The following is a 27,890-nucleotide window of genomic DNA, read 5'->3' as shown; positions in this document are numbered from 1 at the left end:
TAGATGCGTTTTTTCTGGCGCTTGGATTGCTTTATGATGAACCTAACTCTGTAGATCAGGCAGAGAAAATCTTGCTGGCTTTGTGTCAGGGTCAGGATGAAGCGGAGGTATATTGCCAGAAGTTTAGAAAGTGGTCTGTGCTTACTCAATGGAATGAGTGCGCCCTTGCAGCAATTTTCAGAAAGGGTCTTTCTGAAGCCCTTAAGGATGTTATGGTGGGGTTCCCCACGCCTGCTGGTCTGAATGAATCAATGTCCTTGGCCATTCAGATCGATCGGCACTTGCGTGAGCGCAAAGTTGTGCACCATTTGGCGGTATCCTCTGAGCAGAGGCCTGAGCCTATGCAATGTGATAGGACTTTGACCAGAGCTGAACGGCAAGAAAACAGACGTCAGAATGGGCTGTATTTTTAGTGGTGACTCCACTCATGCTATCTCTGATTGTCCTAAGCGCACTAAGCGGTTCGCTAGGTCTGTCACCATTGGTACTGTACAGCCTAAATTTCTTTTGTCCATTACTCTGATTTGCTCTTTGTCGTCCTACTCTGTTATGGCATTTGTGGATTCAGGCGCTGCCCTGAATTTGATGTACTTGGAGTTTGCTAGGCGCTGTGGTTTTTTCTTGGAGCCCTTGCAGTATCCTATTCCATTAAGGGGAATTGATGCTACGCCTTTGGCCAAGAATAAACCTCAGTATTGGACTCAGTTGACCATGTGCATGGCTCCTGCACATCAGGAAGATATTCGCTTTTTGGTGTTGCATAATTTGCATGATGTGGTCGTGTTGGGTTTGCCATGGCTACAGGTCCATAATCCAGTATTGGATTGGAAATCAATGTCTGTGTCCAGTTGGGGTTTTCAAGGGGTACATGGTGATGTTCCGTTGTTGTCAATTTCTTCCTCTACTCCTTCTGAAGTCCCTGAGTTTTTGTCGGATTACCGAGATGTATTTGATGAGCCCAAATCCAGTGCCCTACCTCCTCATAGGGATTGCGATTGTGCTATTAATTTGATCCCTGGTAGTAAATTTCCTAAGGGACGACTTTTCAATTTATCTGTGCTGGAACACGCCGCTATGTGGAGTTATATAAAGGAGTCCTTGGAGAAAGGGCATATTCGCCCGTCGTCGTCACCGTTGGGTGCAGGGTTCTTTTTTGTGGCCAAGAAGGATGGTTCTCTGAGACCTTGTATAGATTACCACCTTCTTAATAAAATCACGGTCAAATTTCAGTACCCTTTACCTCTACTGTCTGATTTGTTTGCTCGGATTAAGGGGGCTAGTTGGTTCAACAAGATAGATCTTCGAGGGGCGTATAATCTTGTGCGTATTAAACAGGGCGATGAATGGAAAACAGCATTTAATACGCCGGAGGGCCATTTTGAGTACCTGGTGATGCCATTCGGGCTTTCTAATGCTCCATCTGTGTTTCAGTCCTTTATGCATGACATCTTCCGAAAGTATTTGGATAGATTCATGATTGTATATTTGGATGATATTTTCGTCTTTTCGGATGATTGGGAGTCTCATGTGAAGCAGGTCAGAATGGTGTTCCAGGTCCTTCGTGCTAATTCTTTGTTTGTGAAGGGGTCTAAATGTCTCTTCGGAGTTCAGAAGGTTTCCTTTTTGGGCTTCATTTTTTCCCCTTCTACTATCGAGATGGATCCTGTTAAAGTTCAAGCCATTTTTGATTGGACTCAGCCTACATCTGTGAAAAGCCTTCAGAAATTCCTGGGCTTTGCTAATTTTTACCGTCGCTTCATCGCTAATTTTTCTAGTGTTGTTAAACCGTTGACTGATTTGACCAAGAAAGGTGCTGATGTGGTGAATTGGTCCTCTGCGGCCGTTGAAGCTTTTCGGGAGTTGAAACGTCGTTTTTCTTCGGCCCCTGTGTTGTGTCAGCCAGATATTTCGCTCCCTTTTCAGGTCGAGGTTGATGCTTCTGAGATTGGAGCAGGGGCTGTTTTGTCTCAAAGGAGTTCTGATGGCTCTGTGATGAAGCCATGTGCTTTCTTTTCTAGAAAGTTTTCGCCTGCTGAGCGTAATTATGATGTTGGCAATCGGGAGTTGTTGGCTATGAAGTGGGCATTCGAGGAGTGGCGACATTGGCTTGAGGGAGCCAAGCATCGCGTGGTGGTCTTAACGGATCACAAGAATCTGACTTATCTCGAGTCTGCCAAGCGGTTGAATCCTAGACAGGCTCGATGGTCACTGTTTTTCTCCCGTTTCAATTTTGTGGTTTCATACCTTCCGGGTTCTAAGAATGTGAAGGCCGATGCCCTTTCAAGGAGTTTTGTGCCTGATTCTCCGGGAGTTCCTGAGCCGGCTGGTATTCTCAAAGAGGGGGTAATTTTGTCTGCCATCTCACCTGATTTGCGGCGGGCGCTGCAGGAGTTTCAGGCTGATAGACCTGACCGTTGTCCAGCGGAGAAACTGTTTGTCCCTGATAGATGGACTAGTAGAGTTATCTCTGAGGTTCATTGTTCGGTGTTGGCTGGTCATCCTGGGATTTTTGGTACCAGAGATTTGGTGGCTAGGTCCTTTTGGTGGCCTTCCTTGTCACGGGATGTGCGTTCTTTTGTGCAGTCCTGTGGGACTTGTGCTCGGGCCAAGCCCTGCTGTTCTCGTGCCAGTGGGTTACTTTTGCCCTTGCCAGTCCCGAAAAGGCCTTGGACGCATGTTTCCATGGATTTTATTTCCGATCTCCCTGTCTCTCAAAGGATGTCGGTCATCTGGGTGGTTTGTGATCGCTTCTCTAAGATGGTCCATTTGGTACCCTTGCCTAAATTACCCTCCTCCTCTGATTTGGTTCCATTATTTTTCCAGCATGTGGTTCATTTGCATGGCATTCCGGAGAACATCGTGTCGGACAGAGGTTCCCAGTTTGTTTCAAGGTTTTGGTGGTCCTTTTGTGCTAAGATGGGCATTGATTTGTCTTTTTCTTTCCATCCTCAGACAAATGGCCAAACCGAACGAACTAATCAGACTTTGGAGACCTATCTGAGATGCTTTGTTTCTGCTGATCAGGATGATTGGGTGACCTTCTTGCCATTGGCTGAGTTCGCCCTTAATAATCGGGCCAGTTCGGCTACTTTGGTTTCGCCTTTTTTTTGTAATTCTGGTTTTCATCCTCGTTTTTCTTCAGGGCAGGTTGAGCCTTCGGACTGTCCTGGTGTAAATTCTGTGGTGGACAGGTTTCATCAAATTTGGACTCATGTAGTGGACAATTTGACATTGTCCCAGGAGAAGGCTCTATGTTTCGCCAACCGCCGTCGCCGTGTTGGTCCCCGACTTCGTGTTGGGGATTTTGTTTGGTTGTCGTCTCGTTATGTCCCTATGAAGGTTTCTTCTCCTAAGTTTAAACCTCGTTTCATTGGTCCTTATAAGATTTCTGAAATTCTCAATCCTGTGTCGTTTCGTTTGGCCCTTCCAGCTTCTTTTGCCATTCATAATGTGTTCCATAGGTCGTTGTTGCAGAGATATGTGGCGCCTATGGTTCCCTCCGTTGACCCTCCTGCTCCGGTGTTGGTCGAGGGGGAGTTGGAGTATGTGGTGGAGAAGATTTTAGATTCTCGTGTTTCGAGACGGAAACTTCAGTACCTGGTGAAATGGAAGGGCTATGGTCAGTAGGATAATTCCTGGGTTGTTGCCTCCGATGTCCATGCTGTCGATTTGGTTCGTGCCTTTCATTTGGCTCGTCCTGATCGGCCTGGGTGCTCTGGTGAGGGTTCGGTGACCCCTCCTCAAGGGGGGGTACTTTTGTGAATTCCGTTCTCGAACTCCCTCCTGTGGTCATGAATGGTACTTCGGCGAGTTCTGTCCGTGGACTCTCTCTGGTGGCTGTGAGTGGAACTGCTGGTTCTGAGGCTGCTTCCTCAGCTGCCCTCGTTTGCGGCTAGGCTGGCTTCTCTATTTAACTCCACTCAGATCGTTACTTCATGCCAGCTGTCAATGTATCGGTACTGGTTCAGATCTCTCTCGGATCTTTCTGATGACCTGTCTACTTCAGCAGAAGCTAAGTCCCTGCTAGTTCATTTGTTGTTCATTTTGTACTGAATATATTTATTAGTACTTGCTAAGTTCTAGTCCAGCTTGCTAGCATGATATTTCCTTGCTAGCTGGAAGCTCTGGGGTGCAGAGTGGCACCTCCGCACCATGAGTCGGTGCGGGGGTCTTTTTGCACACTCTGCGTGGCTTTTTGTAGTTTTTTGTGCTGATCGCATAGATCCCTTTCCTATCCTCAGTCTATTTAGTAAGTCTAGCCTCCTTTGCTGAAACCTGTTTCATTCCCGTGTTTGTGACTTTCCTCTTAACTCACAGTCAATAATTGTGGGGGGCTGCCTTTTCCTTTGGGGAATTTCTCTGAGGCAAGGTAAGGCTTTATTTTCTATCTTTAGGGGTAGTTAGCTCTTAGGCTGTGAAGAGGCGTCTAGGGAGAGTTAGGTACGCTCCACGGCTATTTCTAGTGTGTGTGATAGGATTAGAGTTTGCGGTCAGCAGAGATCCCACTCCCCAGAGCTTGTCCTGTCGTCTAGTTTAACCATCAGGTCATTCCAGGTGCTCCTAACCACCAGGTCATAACAGAGCACATCATATCTTTCTCAATCAACCATAATATCCCTGCCTGCACCTCACAGTACAGCAGTTTGTCATGTTCACCCTACTCCAGCCACAGTGCTTTACAAGTCAACAAGTTCATATGAAACATTCATAAGTTACAAAGTTAACGCTAATCTGATAATTAAAGCAAAAATAATGATAACCCTGCTCGTAAGAGATTACAATATACAATGAGGTGGGCAGGGCTGCCACTAGGAATTTTGAAGCTCCATACTGGCAACATTTTTGGGACCTCCCTTGAGACTCCGCCCAGGCTCCACCCCTCGAACTGTCCACAGTCCCACTGCCCTCTCACAGAAAAACTTTACTTCTGCACCACATCCTCGCCAATCACACATTAACCGTTCCCATCACCAGATCACATATATAGCCAGCTGCTTTTGTTTTGGCAACAAGATTTTTTAATCCACCACAATGGCAAGGTAGACTCTTTTGGCTGAGCTGTACTCTACTGTAACCTATTAAACATTTGTTAAAATATCAATTACAATTTAGGCATATTTTTATTTATTTTTAAATTTTTAAAATGACCAATAATATCACATACAAAGGACAAATACCACAGCACCATGACCAGACCACATATTACCACAACAGTGACTGAATAATAGCACATACAAGGAACAAGTACCGCCACACCATGACCAGATAACATATTACTACCACATAGTGACCGAATACTACAATACTGGTCATTATTAAAAAAACACAATACTAATATAACCATAAGTGCCATCAGTACATAGTATACAGCGTCTGTGTACAGGCAATACAATGATCACCGGTGACATTATACACACGAGCGCTGTATATAGTGTACATGTAATACAGTGATCACCAATGACATTATATACAGGAGCTCTGTATACAGTGTCAATGTGCAAGTAATACAGTGATCATGGTGACATTATACACACAAGCTCTGTGTATAGTGTACAGGTAATACAGTGATCACAGGTGACATTAAACACAGGAGCTCTGTACACAGTATATAGTGTGTACATGTAATACACTGACTCACCAGTGATGACTCTAGGTGAAGTCCTTCATCTTCGCTTTTCATCATCATCCAGCACAGACCGCCATCTCTTCTTCCAGCCAGGACTCGTGTCTGAAGGTAATAAGACAGTTATCTAGAGCACTGCTTGCAGAGCACATTACTTAATTTTTTCCTACTGAATAAAATACATCACTGCAGTAAAAATATCCCTTAATTAGCCCCTACAGTAATAATATCCCCCATCCTGGCCCCCTTGTGCCTCATTCCTGGCTCCAACCATATGTTCTCCCATCCTGCCCTCATGATTATCCATCCTGCCCCATATGATGATTCTGCCTCATCTGTCTCCATCCTGCACCATCTGCCTCTATTCTGTCCCATGTTCCTGCCCCATATGTCTCCATCTTGCCCCATATGTCTCCATCCTGTCCCGTGATCTTGCCCCATCTATCTCCATCCTGCCCCATCTTTCTCCATCCTGCCCCATCTGTTTCCATCCTGCCCTATCTGTCTCCATCCTGCACCATGATCCTGCCCCATCTGACTCCATCCTGCCCCATCTGTCTGCATCCTGCCCCATCTGTCTCCATCCTGTCCAATATTCCTGCCCATCTGTCTCCATCCTGTCCCATATGTCTCCATCACTCCCCATCTGTCTCCATCCTGCCCCATGTTCTTGCCACATCTGTCTCCATCCTGCCCCATCTGTCTCCATCCTGCTCCATGATCCTACACCATGTCACATGAGGCAGGATGGAGACAGATGGGGTAGGATAGAGACATATGGTCCATGTGTCTCCATCTTGCAGTTCAAACATATTGCAGCTTACTGCTTTCAATAATAATAATTAAAAAAACACTTTCTCCTTACCTGGCCACAGTCCAGCGGCGACGTCCCCTCCATACATTTCAAGTGCAATGATGTAATATGACAGCGAAGTGCACCCTGAAATCAGCTGCCAGCCTCCGATTGGCTGTCAGCTTTTAACTACTGCCGTTGGGGCCCGCACGGCAATAAATGTTCACTGAACCTGCATCTCGGATGCAGGTTCAGTTACTGTGTAAGAGGGTGGTGCTGTTATGGACAGTAACACGCTGCCACTTTAAAAAACAGCACCCCCTTGTCTGGTGTGATGGAATGTCCTGCTTCCCCCTGCTATAGGCTGTGAAGATGAACTGCCCTGGAATGAGGGGAGGAGTTGAGCCTGAACTGTGTGTGTGAGCTGAAGCTGCTAGAGAGAACTGTGTGCTGTTTGCTACAAGAAAGGTCCCACAGCCTGGGACAGAGTGTACTTGTGAAATTTGCAAGACTTTTCCAGGTACAGAAAAGGTGGCTGTTCTGTGATAGTTTGTGAAGCCACGAAGATACTGAGAAAGGGACTTACAGTTTCCAGGAGCATCCCTAGGATCCAGAAGAAAGGAGAAGACCACGCTTCACAGAGCTGACAGAAAGCCGTGCGCACTGCCATATTAGACTGCTGGGGGCCCCCCTGGGACTGGACCTGAGTCCCCAACATCACCGTGAGTCTGTTCCTGTTTGGTGCACCTGTTAGGGCCTAGTGTAGGCTTCAGTAGTTAGTACACGGGAGCCGTGTGGCCTGCTTAGTAAGGGCCAGGGAGGTTATATGTAGAGTAGCCTCATTATTTGTGTATTGTTTAAAGTTGCTTGTGAGACATTTTCTGAGTCTGTAATAGTTGGAGCACCGTGCTATTTTACGGACAAGATAAAGTTTATAACTCTTGTAAAGTATCTCTTGCCATTGCATACCCCTGTTTGCATCTTCCCCACCCACTTCATTCCTTGCCTCCCAATAAATCTACCCTTTGTTGTTTGCACCTCATCTTGTGTACAGTAGTCTTCCTGCACTGTGGTGGTCCCCCGGCCATCGCTTCAACTGCATCAGCAGAATCCTGCCGCTGGGGCCCCGGTGAGCAGAAGAGAGGGGTCCCGATGCGGTGGGGGTGACAAAAAGTACAGTGATGGTCCAGCCATCTAGTGGAAAATGGAGGGTAGATAAAGGCTGCCTGAGGTAATCACCAGCCAATATTTGTAGTGCTTTTGGGTTCGGTGGAACTTGATGGTGAATCATGTTCAAGGAAGTAGAGAATAGGCTATACAGTATATAAAAAGGACTTTGATTAGGGAATGTGATAGACTGTCTTAAACAGCTGTGTTTTTAGGGAGCGCGTAAAACTGTGTAAATTGTGGGAGAAGGAGGTCTGGGAGCTTCAACGGGATCCACATGCAACACCAAATGGGTAGAGCCAAATCCAAAGGCAGGTGGGTGCTCGCAAGGCTAGTGAGCACAGCCAAACATGAAAAATAGAGAGGATAGTGGCACACCACTGATGAAAAATTGAAAATAACTTTATTCAGGCATAAAAAGCCATATTAAAAACATGAAAAGCCTTACGCATTTCAGGTGCATGCGGCACCCTTAATCATAGGATATACAATTAAAATCACTGCCAGAATAAATATCAATGAACAACAAATCACAGATGAGAAATGACTAGTTACATATGCACAAGGTGTGGATGCAAACACAGCAGCAAAGAAAGAAAAAAAAAAGCATGGAAAAAAACCAGAAAACTAAAAAAAAAAGACATGGAAAAAACAAACAAAAAACAACAACATATCAATAAATGTTAGGGGTCGAGTTCCCGCCTCTGCACAGGGGGAATCTCGGGCCATCTCTACTGCGGTCTCCCATTCTTCTCCTGCCGCGGTGGAGCCTGCTCAGCAGAGACATCGGTCCCAGTGTCTCGCTCAGTCTGACTCTGTGCAAAGAGTTACTGCTGCCTTTCCTACTTCTGCCATTGAAGTCAGTGCTGGGCAGCGGCGAGCAGACGCTTCTGGGAGTAAGTCCTGCTTTTCTCGTTCTGAGCATGCCCAGAGTAAGACCTCTCAGTGGAGATCGAGGGTCACATGATCAGATACTGCAGCTAAGGCCATTGGTCCTTCAGGAAGGTCCTGTAGGTGCTCACGCTCTGTGGCAGCCTCTCATTGGTCCTTCTAGGAAGGTCCTCTACGTGCTGCAACTATTTAAGGCTCGCATGGCCGCATGGCCATGCGCTAGTATTGTCCAGAGTGGTCATGTGAGAGTGTGCTCAGGGACCTGGCTGAAATAAGCCCCTAGAATGCTAGCACCTCCGGCGAGGAGTTTGTGTTTTTATGTATTCAGGGACCTGGCTGAAATAAGCCCCTAGAATGCTGGCACCTCCGGCGAGGAGTTTTGTGTGCATGCGTGAACACTGACTGCTCTCTGTTTGGGCAGTTAGCCTGTGCCTCTGTGAAGTCTAACAGGGCACAGTGCTTTGCGTTCACGGCTACTCGGTGAGTTAGTCCATACCGCCATATAGTGCCGCCGTTTGCTAGCTGCAGGTACTCCTGCACGGTGGACCCCGGGCTGCGAACACACCAATATCAATAAAAACATCTCTATTTACTCTGTGCGTTCCACTAGCCCTAACAGAATACTAGCGCCAGGGTCTGGCTAGTAAATGGCGGACATTCAGCAATCCTTGCGGTGTATCCAGCAGCTGGAGGGTAGGTTGGCGGCTCTCGAGAGCTCAACCTCAGCTGTGGATGTTACCGCAGTTGCTGTACAGGCTGCTAGCATGGCTTCAGCAACCTTGTCCACTGCCACCCCTGTTCTGACATTATCTCGCCTCCCGCTGCCGGAAAAATTTTCTGGAGATAGCAAATCTTGTAGGGGATTCGTGAGTCAGTGCTCTATTCACCTCGAGCTCCTGGCTGCACGTTTTCTCACTGAGCGGGCTAAGGTGGGATTTATTCTGTCTCTCTTGTCGGACAGGGCGTTGGAATGGGCTGCGCCGCTGTGGGAGCGTGGAGATCATGTGGTGCAGAGTGCTCCGCTGTTCCTAAGCACTCTGAAACGGGTCTTTTTAGGACCTCAAGTCACCCATGACACGGCGCTTTAACTGCTGGCATTAACTCAGGGTGAGTCCTTGGTCAGCCATTTTGCCATCCGCTTTCGTACTTTAGCTTCTGAGCTGGAGTGGTCGGATAAAGCCCTTATCCCCATATTTTGGAGGGGCCTGGCTGATCACGTTAAGGACGCTCTGGCCACTAGGGAGATTCCTGCCACACTGGAGGAGTTAGTAACTGTCTCTACTCTAATTGACCTCCGTTTTAACGAGCGGAGGTTAGAGCGAGAACAGTTTAGGCAGAGGTTTCGGCTGGCTCCCACCTTCGCCAAACCTCTGGAATCTCCGGTCCTGGTTCCTGAGTCACATGAGGCCATGGAAGTGTCACGAGCGGGATCTAAGTCCCGGACCGCTTGTGCACTCAAGGTCTGTCATGTTTGCCAGCAGTCAGGACATCTTGCCACCAGATGTCCCCAGCGGTCGAGGAAACGTCAGCGTCTAGTGGTAGTAGGTGGAGGTACACTAGACACGGCGACGTTTACCTCCAAATTATCCTTTAAGGGGACAATTATTATAGGCTCATCCTCCCACTCGGTAGAGCTCTGCATGGATTCTGGGGCGGAGGGCAATTTTATGTCTTCTGCCTTCGCCCAACGTCACGCAATACCCCTGGTTATGCTAGCTCAACCAGTAACGGTACGAGTGGTGAATGGGTCGACACTGCCCTCACAGATAACACACCAGACCATCCCTCTTACTCTGTCCATGTCTCCATCCCATCAGGAGATTATATCTCTGCTCATCATTCCTGAGGGAATTGATGAGGTCCTGTTGGGGATACCTTGGCTACGGTACCACTCTCCCCATATCGAGTGGTCCTCAGGCAGAATTCTGGGATGGGGTGAATCTTGTGGGGGTAGGTGTCAAAGGGAGTGCGTTCAGGTTGCGACTACAGAGGTACCCGCAGATCTATCCTCTCTCCCCAAGCAATATTGGTCTTATGCAGACGTGTTCTCCAAAAAGGCGGCGGAGACCCTTCCGCCCCATCGCCCCTATGACTGCCCTATTGATCTCTTGCCTGGTGCTGAGCCTCCCCGGGGTCAAGTTTATCCGTTATCTCTCCCGGAGACAGAGGCAATGTCTCAGTACATTCAAGAGAATCTGGCAAGAGGGTTCATCAGGAAGTCAGTGTCACCTGCTGGGGCTGGGTTCTTCTTCGTGCAGAAGAAGAATGGGGAACTGCGTCCATGTATAGACTACAGGGGTCTTAACGCCATCACCAATAAGAATAAGTATCCTTTGCCCTTGATATCTGAGCTCTTCAATAGGCTTCGGGGAGCAAGGGTGTTTACTAAACTAGATCTGCGGGGTGCTTACAACCTGATTCGCATCCGTGAGGGGGACGAATGGAAGACGGCTTTTAACACCAGGGATGGGCACTATGAATATCTGGTGATGCCCTTCGGGCTCTGTAATGCCCCAGCCGCTTTCCAAGACTTTGTGAACGACATCTTCCGGGATATGCTCACCACCTCGGTCATAGTCTATCTGGATGATATTCTCATCTACTCTCCAGATATTGACTCCCACCGGAGAGATGTTTGCAAAGTCTTCGACCTTCTTCGGGCAAACTCCCTCTATGCCAAGTTGGAGAAGTGTATGTTTGAGCAGGAGTCCTTACCTTTCCTAGGCTATATTATCTCCGCCCAGGGATTGGCTATGGATCCTGCCAAGCTACAGGCTGTGATGGACTGGCAGGAACCCCATTCTCTTAAAGCGGTGCAGAGCTTTATGGGGTTCATTAATTATTATCGCCAGTTCATTCCGCATTTCTCAACTTTGGTAGCTCCCTTGGTTGCCCTCACCAAGAGGGGGGCAAATCCCAAATTGTGGTCTGAGGAGGTCTCTGAGGCCTTTAACTCCATAATGTCACACTTCGCTAGCGCTCCCATTCTACATTGCCCCGATGTAGATAAGCCATTTATCATGGAGGTGGATGCCTCATCTGTTGGTGCTGGAGCAGTCCTCTTCCAAAAGGATGCTCAAGGTTGGAAGCATCCTTGCTTCTTCTTTTCTAAGACCTTCTCACCAGCAGAGAGGAATTATTCCATCGGGGACAGGGAGTTGCTAGCCATGAAGTTGGCGTTCTCAGAGTGGAGACATCTCTTGGAAGGAGCTCGTTTTCCCTATCAAGTCTTCACAGATCATAAAAATTTGGTGTACCTGCAGACAGCCCAGCGGTTAAATTCTCGCCAGGCCAGATGGTCCTTCTTCTTCTCCCGGTTTCATTTCACCCTCCATTTTCTTTCTGGGGAGAAGAACATTCGTGCCGACGCTCTCTCTTGCTCCGTTGTGTCATCTGTGGAGGAGGAAGAGGAGCCTCGGCTTATTGTCCCCACCGAGAGCCTGAGAACTGTGGCCCCGGTTTCGCTAGAGTCTGTGCCTCCGGGCAAGACTTTTGTACCATCCGGTTTGCGACCGGAGGTTCTCTCTTGGGCACACTCGTCCAGGGTGGGTGGACATTTTGGTTCCAAAAGGACATCTGAGTTACTGGCGAGGACATACTGGTGGCCGCATATGGCTCGTGATGTCGCAGACTATGTTCGGACGTGTGTCTCTTGCGCCAAGAACAAGTCCCCTCGGCAACGGCTAGCTGGGTTGCTTTACCCTCTGCCGGTGGCGGACAGGCCCTGGGAGATGGTCGGGATGGACTTTGTGGTGGGCTTACCCAAGTCTAGTAGTTGCACCATTATCTGGGTGATCACCGACCATTTTTCCAAAATGGTTCATTTGGTGCCTCTTCCACGGCTACCTTCTGCAGGGCTCTGGCAGCCTTGTTCATTAAGCCTATCTTTCGCTTACACGGTATGCCGGACAAGATTGTCAGTGCCCGGGGTCCCCAGTTTGCGTCTCGATTCTGGAGGGAGCTTTGTCGTCTACTCAGTATTGAGTTAAATCTCTCCTCAGCTTATCAACCCGAGACGAATGGGTTGGTTGAGAGAGCCAATCAGACTCTGGTCACTTATTTATGACATTTTGTTTCTGCCAGGCAGGATGACTGGGCATTCTTGTTACCGTGGGCAGAGTTTGCCTTTAACAACGCTGTAGCCGACTCCACCGGTCAGACTCCTTTTCTCCTTAATTATGGCCAGCATCCGCGGGTTCCTGTGCCTATGCCCGTGTCATCTGCTCACTCCAGGGTGGCAGACTGGGCAGTGGAGGCACAAGACATTTGGGACCGCACTCAGGATGCCATCCGGGCCTCCAAGGAGAGAATGAGGTCCTCCGCCGATGCACATCGGCACCCTGCCCCGACCTTTGCTCCTGGTGACTTAGTGTGGCTCTCCGCTCGTAACATCAGGCTGCGTGTTTAGTCCACTAAGTTTGCTCCTCGCTACTTGGGTCCCTTCAAGGTCTTCGAAAAGGTTAATCCTGTGGTCTACCGTCTAGCCCTTCCTCCATGCCTAGGTATCACCGACACCTTTCATTTGTCCCTCCTTAAGCCCGTATACATGTCCCGGTTTTCTGAGTCATCTGCTGGGACATCGGCTTCGTCTACTGATGATTACGAGGTGAACACTATTTTGGGGTGCAAGGTGGTTCGTGGCAAAAATTTTTATTTGGTGGACTGGAAGGGTTACGGTCCTGAGAGCCTGCTGAGCACATTCGGGCTCCGCAGCTCATTGCTGCCTTCGAACGTAGCGAGGCCCAAGGAGGGGGGCCATGTTAGGTGTCGAGTTCCCGCCTCTGCACAGGGGGAATCTCGGGCCATCTCTGCTGCGGTCTCCCATTCTTCTCGTGCCGCAGTGGAGCCTGCTCAGCGGAGATGTCGGTCCCAGCGTCTCGCTCAGTCTGACTCTGTGCAAAGAGTTACTGCTGCCTTTCCTGCTTCTGCCATTGAAGTCAGTGCTGGGCAGTGGCGAGCAGACGCTTCTGGGACTAAGTCCTGCTTTTCTCGTTCTGAGCATGCCCAGAGTAAGACCTCTCAGTGGAGATCGAGGGTCACATGATCAGTTACTGCAGCTAAGGCCATTGGTCCTTCAGGAAGGTCCTGTAGGTGCTTACGCTCTGTGGCAGCCTCTCATTGGTCCTTCTAGGAAGGTCCTGTACGTGCTGCAACTATTTAAGGCTCGCATGGCCGCACGGCCATGCGCTAGTATTGTTCCTTGTTATGTGCTTTGCACCTGTGTGGTCACGTGAGAGTGTGTTCAGGGACCCGGCTGAAATAAGCCCCTAGAATGCTGGCACCTCCGGCGAGGAGTTTGTGTTTGTATGTATTCAGGGACCCGGCTGAAATAAGCCCCTAGAATGTAGGCACCTCCGGCGAGGAGTTTGTGTTTTTATGTATTCAGGGACCTGGCTGAAATAAGCCCCTAGAATGCTGGCACCTCCGGCGAGGAGTTTTGTGTTCATGCGTGACCACTGACTGCTCTCTGTTTGGGCAGTTAGCCTGTGCCTCTGTGAAGTCTAACAGGGCACAGTGCTTTGCGTTCACGGCTACTCGGTGAGTTAGTCCATACCGCCATATAGTGCCGCCGTTTGCTAGCTGCAGGTACTCCTGCACGGTGGACCCCGGGCTGCGAACGCACCAATATCAATAAAAACATCTCTATTTAATTGGTGCGTTCGGCTAGCCCTAACAAAATATAAAATAAATCATTTCTTATCTGGTGTCCAACTTTAGAATCCAGAATGCCTCCCTTGAAGTCAATAGTTTCTGTTTGTTTCCACCCCGATACCAAATCATTGGTATTAAGATACATATGAAATTTTTTGAGATCTGCTGTAGAACCCTGCCATATAAAGATCAGATCGTCCACACATCTGCCAAACAAATATATATAATCAGAAAAAGGTTTAGAATAATTGAAAAGATGAAGCGATGGCTGGGGGACCACCATGGTGCAGGAAGACTACTGTACACAAGATGAGGTGCAAACAACAAAGGGTAGATTTATTGGGAGGCAAGGAATAAAGTGGGTGAGGACGATGCAAACAGGGGTATGCAATGGTAAGAGACACTTTACAAGAGTTATAAACTTTATCTTGTCCGTAAAATAGCACGGTGCTCCAACTATTACAGACTCAAAATATGTCTCACAAGCAAATTTAAACAATAAACAAATAACGATGCTACTCTACATATAACCTCCCTGGCCTTTACTAAGTAGGCCACACGGCTCCCGTGTACTGACTACTGAAGCCTACACTAGGCCCTAACAGGTGCACCAAACAGGAACAGACTCACGGTGATGTTGGGGACTCAGGTCCGGTCCCAGGCGGGCCCCCAGCAGTCTATACGGTGGTGCACACGGCTTTCTGTCAGCTCTGTGAAGCGTGGTCTTCTCCTTGCTTCTGGATCCTAGGGATGCTCCTGGAAACTGTAAGTCCCTTTCTCAGTATCTTCGTGGCTTCACAAACTAGCACAGAACAGCCACCTTTGCTGTACCTGGAAAAGTCTTGCAAATTTCACAAGTACACTCCATCCCCAGGCTGGGGGAACTTTCTTGTCGCAAACAGCACACAGTTCTCTCTGTAGCAGCTTCAGCTCACACGCACAGTTCAGGCTCAACTCCTCCCCTAATTCTAGGGCAGTTTATCTTCACAGTCTATAGCAGGGGGGAAGCAGAACATTCCATCACACCAGACAAGGGGGTGCTGTCTTTTAAAGTGGCAGCGTGTTACTGTCCATAACAGCACCACCCTCTTACAAAGAAAATGCTCCTCCCACCAAGCCATGTACAAAATTGCAAGCAAAGGTGAAAATTCCGAGGACATAGGAGCACCAAGAATTTGTAAAAAAAATTTGAGCAGATAAGTGAGTGATCCTATAATGAGGTGCTTCAATTCTGCAGAATAATCGCTGTAATGATCCAAATTAAGATTAAGAATCGCATAGCTGAACATTTAGCCAATATTCAAAATTAAAATGCGGCTTACTCCGGTGTCTCAAAACACTTTGTGAATATTCACCAAGGAGACGTCACACATTTTGCTTTTTATGCATTTAAAAAGATTTTTAATCCTATTCGGTGTGGAAACAAACAGAAACTATTGACTTCAAGGCAGGCATTCTGGATTCTAAAGTTGGACACGAGATATCCGATGGGTATGAACTCAAGAAATGAATTATTTTATATTTATTGATATGTTTTTTTTTCCATGTTGTTTTTTTTATGTTTTTTTTTCCCATGATGTTTTTTTTTCTTCTTTCTTTGTTGCTGTGTTTGCATCCACACCTTGTGCATATGTAATTAATCATTTAATTAAATCAAGCATAAGGCTTTTCATGTTTTTAATATTGCTTGTTATGCCTTAATAAAGCTTTTTTCATTTTTTCATCAGTGGTGTGCCGCTATCCTCTCTATTTTTCCTGTGTAAATTGTGGTTAGTCATAATATCTTGGCGTAGAGAGGGGAAGAGGTTAGTTATCTAGGTAGGAGATTGAACAGAGCCAGACAAAGATGAGATCAAGGGTGTTACTGTCTTTGTGTGTCTCAGAGGTTGAAAGTTGTGAGAGGCCAAGAGAAGTGGTTAGAGATAGAAACTGGGATGCAGTTGAGGAGGTGGGGCAGTTTATGGGAATGTTGATGTCTCCCAGTATAATGGATGGCAATTTTGAGGATATGAAGTGCAGCAACCAGGCAGAAAAGTGGTTAAGGAAGTGGATGGTTGAGCATGGGGGGCACTATATGATGGCTACTCCGAGGGAGAGGGGATGGAAGAGCCTGATGGTGTGGATCTCAATAGAAGAATGACTTCCAATCGGCCTATATTTATTTATTTAAAAAAAAAACAAGATTGGTGGTGGCAGCAAATATTGTGGGGTTATCGTGGAGTTAGTGATCGTAAGGTGGAATTTACACATATTCCATGCGTTATAATCCAGAGGTGTATATGCTGTACACTCACTGTTAGTTTTCCTATAAGGAATTATTGGGAACAACCTGAGGCCTCCTTGGTTTATCATCATCAAATTGCGTAGTTGTCTAGAACATAGGGGCCAGCTGAGAGCTGTTCGATCCAAAGATCACAGCGGGTGGTTGTGTGTCACTTCCAGCCTGTGATCTCTGTCATAATGGGATGAAATCCTTGACAAATTGGTTGCCCAATCCAATCTGTTGTCCATGGTTTTTGAAAGCTGATGGCTGTCACAGTCCCCCAGAACCAATTGCCCAGTTGCGATTACTTCTCTAAGAAAAAATCTATGTCTGACTGGTGCATTTCAATATTGACACCTGGACGAGCAAGCATGGCCAGGGGGGTTAAATCTCACTCACTTAGCAATGGGTGACTGTGGGGGCAGGCAAGTAAGGGGTTGCTCTACAAGTCTTGGAATCCCCAAGGCTTGCAGGGAGCTTGAGGATGGAGAACTAAACCACTACACAACATAAGAAGGAGAACCAAACTACTACACATCAGTAGTTAGAGAACTAAATTACTAAACACCAAGGGTTGGATAACTAATCCACTATACACCATAAGATGGAGAACTAAACTACTAGCCAACAGGGGTTGGATAATTACACCACTGTACACCAGAAAATGGAGAATTAAACTACTAGACACCAGGGGTTGGATAATTAAACCACTACACACTACACACCAGAAGATGGAGAATTAAACTTCTAGACACCAGGGGATGGAGAAATAAACTACTAATCACCTTGCTTTGGAGAAGTAAACCACTACACTCCAGGGGTGGAGAACAAAACCACTACACACCAAGAGATGGTGAGCTAAAATACTAGACACCAAAGTGTCACAGACAGCAAATCTTCAAATCCCAAAAAGCAGGACATCTCTCTAGGCCGAGTTTGAGCAGTGGTTGTCTCCATTGAATCTGAAGTTAGGGAAGGCCGTGTGCAATAACGGAGTGAACCTGGTAGCGAACCTACGCCGGGTCAACCTCACACACGTGCCTTGCATGACTCACATCCTCGACCTGGTGGTACAGCAATTTCTATGCCACTATCCCAGCCTGGATGCTCTCCTGCAGAAAGCACAGTCACTTGGTGCTCATTTCTGGCATTCACTCCCCACGTGGCATCGTTGCAGAGGTATTTCGGGCTAATGTTTAACTGATGGATATGCGCTGCGCCAACTAGGTGGAATTCCACTCTGCACATGTTGCAGTGGTTGTGGCAGCAGTGATGGCCCCAGGTAAAGTATGACATTTTGCATAGTCTGGCCAAATGCAGTACGAACTTTTAGCAAATCACGCTTGTGGAGTGGGCACACATGAAGGACCTCTAAACCCTTATGCACAGTTTCAAAATGGCTACTAAGATAACGGTGCTATATTAGTGAGTAAAATATATAAGATAAAAAAAGCAATTTCAGTGAGTCATTTCACACAGTTTTTAGACCAGTTCGTGCACCTGTAGAACAGAGTACAAGTCTGATATGTAGTGAACGACTGGAGAAGATGATGCAGGAGTATCTCAAGCTCAATATCAATGCCATTGGAGGGGTTTGACTCTTTTGCATTTTGGTCTTCAAAAATGGAGTAGTTTGAGCTCACCTGTCATGTCTTGGAGATTTTATCAAGCCCGGCAGCCAGCGTTCTCTCAGAATGTGTCTTCAGAGCTGCCAGTGGTTTTTAGACAGATAAGCGGCTGTCCTCTGAAAGTGTAGCTTGCCTAACTTTCATCAAGATGAACAAGTCATGGACCTCAAATGACTTTCACAGACTGGGCAAACTAAGCAATGGTGTAGGTTTTTGTGCGCTGCATGGATCTCGCATTTTTGCAGTCTGTCACACCTTTGCCATGGCTTCTGCGGCTGCTGTTGCTATTGCCACTGATATTACTAACAATTTTATGAAATGTGGAGACTCCAACTTGGGTCTCCATCTGAAGAGATGCCTGTAGTGGAAAGAGTATCAGAGCCCCATTATGCTATTTCTACTTTGGGGAAATTGGTAATGTATCTAAAGCGACGTGGAATTAAGGGTGCTATATAAGTAAGTAAAATAAATAAAATAAATTGATGCTACTTTAGTGTTGTCTGCCTCTAATTTTTGGAAATGTTTGGACTCCAAGTTGGGTCTCCATCATGTGTCTTGCCTGAATTTGGTAGGTCTCTCAGACCACGAGGCCTACACTTGTCACTCATCCACCTGTTACTCAAAGTTGAAAGCTAGAAGTGCTGGTCTAAGTCCTGTCACAGGCTCTGCGGCATTCTAAAATGTGCAAACAACCACAAGATGGCAGTAAAATCACTGTCATCCCAAAGAAGCCAACCATTCATAAAAATTTGAATACATTTTATTAAAGAAACAATTGAAACAATACACATACAAGTTAAAAAGCTACCTCCATTTTACCGGGTAATACCCCATGGGAAAGCCTTGAGAGGCACACTGTTCAATTAAATCTGGACTAGATAAAGTACATATGACAACAAAATGCCTATGTCTATAGACCAACACATATATTATACACAAGGTGCAAACAGCATCCACTCTGTAATATCGGTGTTTTTTTGGTTTTCAGACAGCTCCTTTTATCATAGTACTAACTATGTCATAGATAGTAATATCATTTCCTTAAATAAGTACAAAAAGTCGTTACCTAGATAGAATATCAGATCGTGTGCCTCCACCACTGGCTTTTCCCAGCGCCCTGACGCGCGTTTCGCCCTTGCTTCTTCCGGGGGTGTGTGTTTCAATTGTTTCTTTAATAAAATGTATTCAAATTTTTATGAATGGTTGGCTTCTTTGGGATGACAGTGATTTTACTGCCATCTTGTGGTTGTATGTACTAAGGAAGTACCATTAAGAATATATGGTTGGACTTATTGAAATAAACATTCTAAAATGTAGCCTGAGAAATCAAAACACCGGAAGAGGCGAAAAGCGCGTCGGGAGTCTTTGTTTCGGGAGTCTTTGTTTCGGGATCCAACTGTCTGCTGTCCTGCATTGGTAAACGCTGCTTTCTACACTTAATTTTATGCTGTGGGGTATTTTTACCCACTAGCCAATACAAAATGATATTACTTGCAGCTCTTTGCAACTATGCACCTTGTTCTCATGGGCAGCTCACACAGGGAGATGTTTACTTTTTAACCATCCTTATGCACACTATTGAGTATTGATTTTTGTCCTTTGTATGCACTTTATCTTCTTATATTGCTAATATAATAAAATATTACAATTTTGAAATAACCTAGACGCTCTTTTTGTCCTCCTTCTTTGGCATTTGATATGGAGTTGGTTTTCATTTCTGGTCTTGGGTGCTTTTGCACTATTTAGTGCTTAAATTTCCTTTCTTAGATCAAATGTGTTTCCTGGTTTTGTTATCAGAATGTAAAGGCAGTGGGATAGATTACGGATTTTGTATTAGGGGTCTCTTCAACGACCTGATGTAGAAGTAATTTACAAATACTGTAAATGTTTTGTATAACAATTAAATAAGTATTGTATACCTTTGCATACAAATATTCCATATGTTTTATGTATCCATAAATGTTTACACCTATTTTCAGCATTAGGTACAATTTTTTTTTAGCAAGGCCGCATGGCAGGTTTGCGCACCGCTCCTCCTCCATTCTTGTGTCCTGCAAACAACATTCCAAGCCCTTCTGAGCTGCTCTAGGTTAGGAGGCAAGGAGAGGCTGTCCCACTGTGGATATTAATGCTGCCCCTTGGATGAAAGCAGTAGTGTGGACTGTGGGAGCTCTGCCCAATATAACACTGACACTGACCCAGTTCGATGTTGCCTTTTATCCAAGCAGTATGATCTGTGTGAAGTATAATAGACATTCTTCCATGTAACGTAAAACATAGAATTAGTACATCCATACACATCCTATTGTAAAAGTGGACACACACTGTCCCACCAGCCAGTAATTGGATGTATTAGTATAGTAGGAACTAGTAAGTAGTTAACAAGACTACTACGATTGACATATCACAATGGGAATGCCAGAAGTCACATGAAGCCTGAGGGTGAATAGCAGAACTATTTCAGAATGCACATTGTCAGCTATGGCTGTATATTCCTTATGGCTAAAAAAAAAATCAGCAGCTGAAAAAAACATTTACTGTATCTGTCCTATAGACCACATGTGGTTTATTATGACAGAGCCAGGGATGCTAGGGGTTTGTTATGGTGACATAAACACATGGTTAATGTCACTTCAAGAGGTTATTTCCCTTTAAAACAGGTGATAAAAAAGTATCACATCCACTTTTAGTATTCATGAGCAGGACTGTCATGAAAAAAAAACAACCACTTATATTAATTTTTTTCCTAAATTGTGAAGTACAGTCATTATGAGACAACCAATTTAACAAAGGCCTATTCCTACCATTTTGTAATAAATAGGATGCTGGCCTACATTAATCTACACAGAAAGAAAAATGTTCTGACATACGTATATATATCTGATAGGCTTCATTCAGATGTCTGCGTTGTTCACAGATGAAAGACGTACCCAGTATATTCTATGGTGCTTTTCACATGTCCATGATTTTTCACGGGCGGTGTGTCATGCAAAAGTCATGATGAAAGGTCAGTTTTTCTCCATCATCAGTGATAATAAAAGGTCGATGCAAGTCTATGGATCCATGAAAAATACGGATGTTATATGAATGCTATTTGTGCACCATCCGTGTGCTGTCTGCATTTAAGATAGCAAAGGATACGAGAAACTTTGCAATTTATTTATCCATCCATGAATAAAACACTAACACACTGATTATAAAAAGTAACGCACAGAATGACACTGATGACACAATGATCCAAAACACTGATGACACACTGATGGTAAAAACGGACACACGGACCATACACTGATGACACACTGATGGTAAAAACAGACACACGGACCATACACTGATGACACACTGATGGTAAAAACGGACACACGGACCATGCACTGATGACACATTGATGTGAAAATTGGACACACTGACCATACACTGATTACACACTGATGGTAAAAACGGACACACGGACCATACACTGATGACACACTGATGGTAAAAACGGACATACGGACCTAACACTCATGACACATTGATGTGAAAAATGGACATACGGACCTAACACTGGTGACACACTGATGGTAAAAACTGACACACGGACTGTACACTGATGACACATTGATGTGAAAATTGGACACACGAACCATACACTGATAACACATTGATGGTAAAAACGGACGTACGCACCATACACTGATGACACATTGATGGTAAAAACGGACGTACGCACCATACACTGATGACACATTGATGGTAAAAACGGACGTACGCACCATACACTGATGACACACTGATGGTAAAAACAGACACACGGACCATACACTGATGACACACTGATGGTAAAAACAGACACACGGACCATACACTGATTACACACTGATTGTAAAAATGGACACATGGACCAACCTCTGATGACACACTGATGGTAAAAACGGACACATGGGCCAACCTCTGATGACACACTGATGGGAAAAATGGACACTTGGACCATACACTGATGACACATTGATGGGAAAAACTGATGTACGGACCAGATTGATGACACTTTGATGGTAAAAACTGATGTACGGACCATACATTGATGATACTTTGATGGTAAAAATAGACCCATGGACCATACACTGATGATTAGTGTTGAGCATTCCGATACCGCAAGTATCGGGTATTGGCCGATATTTGCGGTATCGGAATTCCGATACCGAGTTCCGATATTTTTGCGATATCGAGAATCGGGATCGGGATCCATATTCATGTAAAAAATAAAGAATAAAAATTAAAAATATGGATATACTCACCCCTCCGACGGACCCTGGCTCGCAGCGGTGCAACCGGCAGCCTCCGTTCCTAAGAATGCAGTGAGTGTAGGACCTGCGATGACGTCGCTGTCTTGTGATTGGTCGCGTGACCGCTCATGTGACCGCTCACGTGACCGCGACGTCATCGAAGGTCCTTCACTCTCTGCATTCTTAGGAATGGAGGCAGACGCTTGCAGCGGTGACAGCGAGGGCTCGTCCAAGGGTGAGTATATCCATATTTTTTATTTTTATTCTTTATTTTTTACATGAATATGGATCCCGGGGCCTGAAGGAGAGTTTCCTCTCCTTCAGACCCTGGGAACCATCCAGGATCACTTCCGATATTTGTGTCCCATTGACTTGTATTGGTATCGGGTATCGGTATCGGCAATATCCGATATTTTTTGGATATCGGCCGATCCAATCCAATACCGATACCGATATCGGAAGGTATCGCTCAACACTACTGATGATACTTTGATGGTAAAAACGGGCACAAAGAATACACATTGATTCAAAACTCTGACACCTACTCAGAACATTGCGGATTATAGTTAATTTAGTGACAAATGTATAATTGGTGGAGAAAGGTTAAACTTGATGGACATAGGTCTTCTTTCAACCTATGTAGCTATGTAACTATGCGACCATTTTTTCTATGTACGTGTAATAAAAACATGAATATGCACATTTCATTACTTTGTAGTGAAAAGATAAACACACAAAGGGTTTACACAAATAAGACCTGTGTAACAAGTTAAAGAAAATTAAAATGTGGCTGTTCTTTTATAGTCTCCATACACTTCTGTTCGAAAAGGGATAATCACTAATGATACCATCTGTGGAGCAGCATACAGTTGTGCTCAAAAGTTTATATACCCCAGCAGAATTTATGCTTTCTTGGCCTTTTTTCAGAGAATATGAATGATAACACCAAAACTTTTTCTCCACTCATGGTTAGTTGTTGGGTGAAGACATTTATTGTCAAACTACTTGTGTTTTCTCTTTTCAAATCATGACAACCCAAAATAGCCAAATGACCCTGATCAAAAGTTCACATACCCCATTTCTTAATACCGTGAATTGCCCCCTCTAACATCAATGACAGCTTGAAGTCTTTTGTGGTAGTTGTGGATGAGGTTCTTTATTTTCTCAGATGGTAAAGCTGCCCACTCTTCTTGGCAAAAAGCCTCCAGTTCCAGTAAATTTCTGGGCTGTCTAGCACGAACTGCGCGTTTGAGATCTCCCCAGAGTGTCTCAATGACATTGAGGTCAGGAGACTAAGATGGCCACTCCAGAACCTTCACTTTGTTCTGCTGTAGACAATAACAGGTCAACTTGGCCTTGTGTTTTGGATCGTTGTCATGTTGGAACATCCAAGTACGTCCCATGTGCAGCTTCCGGGATGATGACTGCAAATTTGCCTCCAGTACTTGCTGATAACGTGCTGCATTCATCTTTACTTCACTTTTGACCAAGTTTCCTGTGACTTTGTAGCTCACACTTTCCCAAAACAGCGATCCACCTCCGTGCTTTACAGCAGGAATGGTGTTCCTTTCATCATAGGTCTTATTGATCTCTCTCCAAATGTAACATTTATGATTGTGGCCAAAAAGTTAAATTTTGGTGTTGTCACTCCAAATTACCTTGTTCCAGAAGTTTTGAGGCTGGTCTCTGTGCTGTTTTGTGTATTGTAGGAGAGATACTTTGTGGCATTTGCGCAGTAATGGCTTTCTTCTGGTGACTTAACCAAGCAGCCCATTTTTCTTCAAGTGCCTCCTTATTGTGCATTTTGAAACAGCCACACCGCTAGTTTTCAGAGAGTCCTGAATTTCAGCTGATGTTATTTGTGGGTTTTTCTTTGTATCCCAAGCAATTTTCCTGGCATTTATGGATGACATTTTTGTTGGTCTACCTGACCGTGGTTTTGTTTTTACAGAGCCCCTGATTTTCCTTTTGTTAAACACAGTTTGAACACTGCTGACTGGCATTATCAATTCATTAGATATCTTTTTGTATCCCTTTCCTGTTTTATACAGTTCAATTACCTATTCCCTAGATCTGTTGACAATTCTTTTACTTTCCTCATGACTCACAATCCAGAAACATCAGTGGCTGGCTGAAAGATGCTAGAGTCTGTCTGGATCTCAGAAACTCATTTAGCTTTTATGCACACACACTGATTACAAGCAAACAGGTCACAGGTGAGGATGTTACCTATAGTAGCCATTCAAACCCATTTGTGTCAACTTCTGTGCATGTTATCAGGCCAAAATCACCAGGGTATGTAAACTTTTGATCAGGGTCATTTGGATGTTTTGGGTTGTCATTATGATTTAAAAAGAGAAAACACAGTAGTTTGAAAATAAATGGCTTCACCCAACCACTAACCATGAGTGGAGAAAAAGTTTTGGTGTTATCATTCATATTCTCTGAAAAAAGGCCAAGAAAGCAAAAATTCTACCGGGGGATGTAAACTTTTGAGCACAACTGTATTTTGGAAAAATCCACATATTCCAGACTTTGGTACTATACCTTTCCCTTTTAGAACTTTAAGCAGTTGCATAGCCAGATGGTCACAATGTCTCCCAAGAACTTAATAGTTACTTGATTTTATTGACTAATAATTGGTTGATTAATCTTTTTAAAAAACCATAATTAGTAATTTACAAATACTGAAAAGTATAGTATAAACAAAGTATGCCATAGCTTTTGGCAAATGTATACTTACAGGGATTGTCTCCATTCAGAAAACCATTATCCCAGCTACAGTTTCTTATAAATGAAAAAAAAAATGCTCCTTACTCATTGACTCTGGGTCTGACGACAAGTGTCTGGCGCTGAACCTAGTAACGTCCTCAGCATTGCAGCTGATCAGTGAGATAAGTGGCTCTTCCTGTGTAGACAGAAAGCCCCCCTTACAGACACTGATCTGACAGATTGGCTGGACATCGCGAGCAGCGATAGAGCCTCAGCTCCGGACCCGGGGATGGTGAGTGAAGCGCAGTTTGTTATTTTATCCATCCAAATCAGGGTTTCTCAACTCCAGTCCTCAAGATCCACCAACAGGTCAAGTATTGCACGGATGATAATTTCATCACCTGCTCAAGCAATAATTCCATCACCTAAGGAAATCCTGAAAACATGACCTGTTGGTGGCTCTTGAGGACCGGAGTTGAGAAACACAAATCTAAAGCTTTTCTGGAAGCTGGTACCTACTTTAAGCTTTCTAGATTCTATTATTCTACAGATATGAAACATTTTCATTTTAAATACAGTAGATAATAGACAATGTGCATAGGTAGCATTTCTTAAATGACAAGCATACCACAATTTGGCAAGATATTCTGACGCAGAGCAGTGTAATCCGAAACCCAACTAATTACCTATGCAAGTTTTGTGGTTTTTGTTCTGTTAATATTCTGCATCGTGATATTTTTCTTGCATGTTTGTTTACTAAATGACATATCTGCATATCCCGTGATTCTGAGCAGTCTCGTAGAATTGTATAACAACATTTCCATGTCATTTTATGGACCAGACAGTCCACACAGACCCAACCCTAGGCGTCCATTCCGCTGAGATCATTCCACAAACTCTAAATGGTGTTTCCACAGAGCCATGAATGAACCATGCTCTAGTGCTGTTGTGTATGGAGGGAATTATCATTTGGAGATTAGTGTCCCTATGCAATGAGGATTTTAAAGTTACGATCTATGGGGGCTTCTAATAAAGTCAAAACCCTGTCATGGGCAGCCCAATCTCCAGACCTGAACCCCATTGAAAACCTCTGGAATGTAATCAAGAAGAAGATGGATAGTCACAAGCCATCAAACAAAGAAGAACTGCTTACATTTTTGTTCCAGAAGCAGCATAAATGACAGGTGGAAAGCATGCCAAGACGCATGAAAGCTGTGATTAAAAATCATGGTTATTCCACAAAATATTGATTTCTGAACTCTTCCTGAGCTATAACATTAGTATTGTTGTTTCTCAATGATCATGAACTTTTTTTCTTTGCATTATTTAAGATCTGAAGGCACAGGGTTTTTAATGTAATTTTGACCATTTCTCCTTTTCAGAAAAAAAAATACAAAATGTATTGTTTGGAACTTCAGAGACCTGTTGTCAGAAGTTTATAGAATAAAAGAACAATTTACATTTTGCTCAAAAATATACCTATAAAGAGAAAAATCAGACAAACTGAACATTTTGCAGTGGTCTCTTAATTTTTGCCAGAGCTTGTATATAAAAAATAAATAAACAAATATATAAAATATTTAATTTAAAAAAATAAGATCCATCTGCATTTATTAAATAGTTGGGGATTGTTAGGACACGAACTGTATTGGGTGGCACCATATGTGATGTTCCTAGATGTAATGTAACAGCTTGGAAAGTATCCCTGGTGATCAGTGTAAGAGTGCTGACAAGTAGGACGTTACCATAGCGTAGTATCAGCTAAGGCAAAGTGTCAGCAGTAAGGGCTGCCTAATTTCTAGGGCATATTCCAATCCTCAGCGCCATGGTTGCATCCAGGACATATAATCTGGATAATATAATGACAGATGTCTGACCATGGAGATGCCAGTGGAAAATGAATGATTGCAGCCTGTGTCACTTCAGTGCCAAAACCTCCAGCTCATGTGGTTACTCCCGCAATGCTGTATGTTATTCCTAGGCATACATGTCTAGGTTCAACCAGTGCATTGCAGAGTACACAAAAAGACCAGGAGATTAGAAATACGAAGCATTAATCCAGATTGTACAATCCCATCCGTGTCACCAAGGTCTTGCTGCAGGACTACAATTCACTACAAAAGGAGCTAAGAAGAACACAGAAAATATGCTTTGCCTTCCCTGTGAGTGCATATGTTCCCTCTTGTGCAAAAAAATATATAAAGGATTACTTGAAATATATCTGTAGTGATGACCTTTCCCTATAAACTATAGTGATAGGAAACCATGGCCGCAATCTGCACTGAATGAATGGAGCGCACCCACCTTGTTCTGTAAAGTCCACAGAAGAGTCAGCCGCCGGCGTCTGCAGGACGATCTTACATTTACTGATTCGCTTTTTTTGCTGATGGGGAAGAGGTCGGCCTCTGAGCATCACATTTCACAGAGGGCTGAACCTACTTTTAAAGGAACCCTCCTGTAATCTTAGACATTTGCAAACAGTATCCATTGCTCCTGATGTAAGAAACTGAGTATTGTAAATGCCCTCCAAAAATTAGGGATAGTGATTCCAAGTAAACAAATTGGGTGATAAACTGCCATACATATTTTATGTCGTTATTCCAGAGTCATCGACGTAACAAAACGTTAAAGATTTCCCAATCTTTACAGGATTCATTCATTTCCACACAAACTGTGTTTGTAACAAATTACATTTTCCATGCAAAGGAACCCAAGAAAGATAGATAGTAGTTTGTTGTGTCTTCACAAATACGCTATGTGGATAAAAGCACTGAAACATGCCTCTCGGTCATCGAATCCAGGTTTGTCATTTAGTTCTACTGCCACGGGTCTAAGGTATAAAATCCTGCCCCTCGCCATACATTTGGGAAACACTGGCTCATTCTAAAGAGCTCAC

The 27,890-nt window shown here is 44.7% G+C and overlaps 1 protein-coding gene across 3 annotated transcripts in view; it reads right to left on the bottom strand.

Moving 5' to 3' along the window:
• Positions 1-27,388, bottom strand: part of SLC38A4 (solute carrier family 38 member 4) — a 186,797-nt gene extending 159,409 nt beyond the window's left edge. Inside the window, exon 1 of one of the 3 annotated variants that reach the window (XM_077265389.1) lies at positions 27,299-27,388. The gene's annotated coding sequence lies outside the window, so the exon portion shown is untranslated. The remainder of the gene's footprint in view (positions 1-27,298) is intronic. The other 2 variants (XM_077265388.1, XM_077265390.1) reach the window with 2 other exon arrangements.
• Positions 27,389-27,890: the final 502 nt, after the last annotated feature.

The sequence above is a fragment of the Ranitomeya variabilis genome, chromosome 5 (assembly GCF_051348905.1).
Source record: "Ranitomeya variabilis isolate aRanVar5 chromosome 5, aRanVar5.hap1, whole genome shotgun sequence".
Classification (NCBI taxonomy): Eukaryota; Metazoa; Chordata; class Amphibia; order Anura; family Dendrobatidae; genus Ranitomeya; species Ranitomeya variabilis.
This window is presented reverse-complemented; position numbering and strand designations above follow the sequence as displayed.